Genomic DNA, 5,000 nt, shown 5'->3' on the forward strand with positions numbered 1-5,000 from the left:
TAGTCGTGGGAAGTGCCATAGCATCTTTACCATGGTCTTCCACTTGTCTTGGGTTAGATTTCTCTTGCTTTAGGATCCACTCAGATGCACTATTTTATGTTTTCATATTTCCTTTCCTCACTGGTTTAATTTTCCCTGTTGGATACCATGGGCTTAAAGCATCCTGTATTTCCAACTAGGGTTGTAGCTTAGCTAGCAATAATATTATTTGCCTTACTGGTATAATTTTCCCTGTTGGAGCCCAACAGTAAACCAACCTAGTATGAGTGACCTTGATGGTACACATTTGCTGATCATGGCGATTCACAAACCCTTTCACCACATTTTTGTAATTACATGGTTGAACAAATCCTTCTGAGATACATGAACTTTTTGGCCATTATTATTATTATTATTATTATTATTATTATTATTATTATTATTATTATTATTATTATTATTAATTGCTAAGCTACAACCCTAGTTGGAAAAGCAGGGTGATATAAACCCAGGGCCCCAACAGGGGAAATAGCCCCGTGAGGAAAGGAAACAGGGAAAAAATAAATTATTTTAAGAACAGTAACAACATTAAAATAAATATTACACCTTTTAGAAGAATATCATTTGCTTATCCTCAAGAAACTTCTTGAGAAAACGCAAATATTATTATTATTATTATTATTAAATGCTAAGCTACAACCCTAGTTGGAAAAGCAGGATGCTATAAGCCCAGGGGCCCCAACAGGGAAAATAGCTCAGTGAGGAAAGGAAACATGGAAAAATAAAATATTTTAAGAATAGTAACAACATTTAAATAAATATTTCCTATATAAACAATAAAAACTTCAACAAAACAAGAGAAAGAGAAACTAGATACAACAGTGTGCCTGAGTGTACCCTCAAGCAAGAGAACTCTAACCCAAGACAGTGGAAGGCCATGGTACAGAGGCTATAGCACTACCCAAGACTAGAGAACAATGGTTTGATTTTGGAGTGTCCTTCTCCTAGAAGAGCTGCTTACCATAGCTAAAGAGTCTCTTCTACCCTTACCAAGAGGAAAGTAGCCACTGAACAATTACATTGCCGTAGTTAACCCCAGGGGTGAAGAAGAATTGTTTAGTAATCTCAGTGTTGTCAGGTGTATGAGGACAGAGGAGAATCTGTAAAGAATAGGCCCAGACTATTCGATGTCTGTGTAGGCAAAGGGAAAGAACCGTAACCAGAGAGAAGGATCCAATATGGTACTGTCTGGCCAGTCAAAGGACCCCCTAACTTTCTAGCGGTAGTATCTCAACGGGCGGCTGGTGCCCTGGCCAACCTACTACCTATAAATAGAAGAAAACGTAGATTTTTAGGAACTTGCACAACAAAAGAGAGTTATATGGAATGTAATTCCTCCAGATTATTGGATAATTTTTGTATTTTCATCTCTGTTACTCTAAATTAAGGTTCAAATGTACAGAAATAAGTAGAAACAATTAATATATATAATATATATATATATATATATATATATATATTATATATATATATATATATACATATATATATATATATATATATATATATATATATATATATATATATATATGGTAATACAACAAAGCAAGTGGAAATTAATGCTGATAGAAATTTCTTAAATAATATTCTAATGAATTCTGTCTTCACGGCTTTAGGATATGAGATAAATTTCTGTCAGAAATATAGATAGGGTTAGTATTGGTAATGACTTTTTTAATTAAAAAAGAATATTAGGACAATGACTTTTTTAATTAAAAAAAATATGAAGACATTTCATTAGAAGATATCAATATAATTATGGTTATACTATGGTAGTTTGCAAGCGAATGTTCCTCTAAAATATTTTACCGCAAAAAAAAATCGAAAAAAGAACAGGAATATTTACATATATATTACTAAAGCAGAGGAAATTAATTATTTTAGACATTATGAACCAGATAGACTATGATAATAGGGAAACTTACGAAGAAATAAGGAATAGCCCATTATAAAAAAAAAAAAAAAAGACTTTTTCGTTCAACAGAAATGTCAAGAGTATTCAAAAAAAAAAAAAAAAAATCATCATCATCATCTACGCCCATTGACGCAAAGGCCATCGGTTAGATTTCGCCAGTCGTCTCCAGCTTGAGCTTTTAAACCAATACTTCTCCATTCATTTCCTACTTCACACTTCATAGTCCTCAGCCATGTAGGCCAGGATCTTCCAACTCTTCTAGTGCCTTGTGGAGCCCAGTTGAAAGTTTGGTGAACTAATCTCTCTTGGGGAGTGCAAAGAGCATACCCAAACCATCTCCATCTACCCCTCACCATGATCTCATCCACATATGGCACTTGAGTGATCTCTCTTATAGTCTCATTTCTAATCAATCTTTTTTAAAATATATGTATATAATGAACTAATACACAGCTTTACAACTACATGTCCAAATCTACCATATCTATTTGGAGTTATCAAGCGGCACAAGCAAGATTATGCAGTGAGACCCATTATAAGTATATACTTTTAAACTGTCTTAGTCTTTGGTCAACGAACTGTCTCCTGTTGTTATTATTATTATTATTATTACATGCTAGGCTACAACCCTAGTTGGAAAAGCAGGATGCTCTAAGTCCAGGGGCCCCAACAGAGAAAATAGCCCAGTGAGGAAAGGAAATAAGGAAACTACAAGAGAAGTAATTAACAATTAAGATAAAATATTCTAAGAACAGTAAAAACATTAAAATAAATCTTTCATATATAAACTATACAAACTTTAAAAAGACAAGAGGAAGAGAAGTAAGATAGAATAGTGTGCCCGAGTGTACCCTCAAGCAAGAGAACTCTATCCCAAGACAGGGAAAGCCCATGGTACAGAGGCTATGACACTATCCAAGAAACTAAATCAGATGTGTGAATGTGGAGGACAATACAGATTGTATTATCAGATTGAGAAGGTTTAATTTTGATTATGATTTTAGGATGACAAGCTTTGATGTCAACTCATTGTTTAAAAAAGTACCGGTAGCTGAAATACTAGAAGTTCTTGAGGAAGAAATTGGAAAAATATATTATAGATTCTAATAGAACTATCAAGGGTTGAAAATTCGTCTCTAGAAATTATGAAAGTCTTTTTTAGAATAGATATTTTTAAGAAGACTACAGCTATTATTATTATTATTATTATTATTATTATTATTGTTGTTGTTGTTGTTGTTGTTGTTGTTGTTGTTGTTGTTGTTATTATTATTATAATAGCTGTTGTTGTTGTTGTTGTTGTTTTTGTTGTTATTATTATTATTATTATTATTATTATTAGCTAAGCTACAACCCTGGTTAGAAAAACTCCAGCAGGGAAAAATAGCCCAGTAAGAAAAGGAAATAAGGAAACAGATAGAATAATGTGCCTGAATGTACCCTCAAGCAAGTGTCCTTAGGATAAGGTGGTCCGTGTTATCATCAACAAAGATAAGAGTAAATTTTTAATAGCAATAAATAGCATGGTGCTATTTATTGCTATTAAAGCTTTGATACCAGCAGCCCAGGAATGTGTATATTTGACGAACTGCTTATTAACAATTTATTCAAACCCGTTATTACTTTTATAAAGTTGTGCATTAGTTTTTTTTTTATAACTTTTATTAATGTCACAGATGTGACTTTAAACTGTTACTGACTTTTTGTTCTTGACGAAGAAGTATAACAATATGAAAGACTTAAGTCAAAATTTTCTGATTATTACTCCAGCTCAATCATATATATATATATATATATATATATATATATATATATATATATATATATATATATATATATATATATATATATATACACATATGTAAATATATATATATATATATATATACACTTGTGTATATATATATATATATATATATATATATATATATACACATATGTAAATATATATATATATATATATATATATATATATATACACTTGTGTATATATATATATATATATATATATATATATATATATATATATATATATATATATATATATACACACGTGTGTGTGTAAACCGTGCTGCAAGGATTAAGCTGTCAGAATTCTATCCCCCTTTCCTTTACCATATTATTATTATTATTATTATTATTATTATTATTGTTGTTGTTGTTGTTGTTGTTGTTATATGGAGAAAATTACTATTTCAATCGTAAAATTCGGTAGTAGCGCTGTTCATTATAATGTATCACCAGGGTTTACCAAAATCCTTACTCCAAGTGTTTCGCGAAAATAGTAAATTATATTTAAAGCAAAATTCTAACCCGCTAGTGAGGATTAAACAAGGAATGGTGAAAAGAAAAAAATATTAATAAACGAACACAAAGAAATTTATTACGTCGAAGTGCTAACCCGCAACCTTTATCTAAAAAAGATTTTTTTTTTATATATTTCGGTAATTTCTTCCTTATATATTCTAAGAAGTTAAGACTAAACAGTTATGTAATATCTATTTCATACAGCTAATATCCTATTGCAGCAGAAGAGAAAAGATTTCTTATCGTAAACGTTGAGGGACGATCATTTTCGAAAGGTAATTCGTTGTAAAGGGTGGCGGCAACATTGGAAAAGATGCCAGACGCCTTCCACACATTATTTCCTCCACAATCACTACGGCGACGAATGGCTTACGCGAAATTCGTTTCGAGAGGAAGGTCACAGACTTCCCCTAGCAACAGGAATTGTCCGTAGCGATTGCAATAGCAGCAAACAGAAATAAGCAATGCGGTTTTTTTTCTATTCTTACGCAACGAACCAGTTTAGATTCAGAGCAGGTTTCAACTTCGTATCACTTCCTCCGCCTTCCTCTGGTTTTAGGGATATTCAGAGTGAGGTTGAAAATTTAATGGATTTGATTTTGTGAATGAAATGTGGGAGTGACATTGACCCGTAATCCAAGTGGGGAAATTAGAACTAGGACCTAACAAGGCCCCTGTATGACAGGACCAGGAAAACAGCCCTTAAGACAAATAGCCTAAATATTAATTCTATGGGTGT

At 31.8% G+C, this 5,000-nt stretch overlaps 1 protein-coding gene across 1 annotated transcript in view; it reads right to left on the bottom strand.

Moving 5' to 3' along the window:
• The window catches only part of LOC137614781 (uncharacterized), a 24,624-nt gene that overhangs the window by 19,174 nt on the left and 450 nt on the right, over positions 1–5,000 (bottom strand). The window lies entirely within an intron of this gene.

The sequence above is a fragment of the Palaemon carinicauda genome, chromosome 21 (assembly GCF_036898095.1).
Source record: "Palaemon carinicauda isolate YSFRI2023 chromosome 21, ASM3689809v2, whole genome shotgun sequence".
Lineage (NCBI taxonomy): Eukaryota > Metazoa > Arthropoda > Malacostraca > Decapoda > Palaemonidae > Palaemon > Palaemon carinicauda.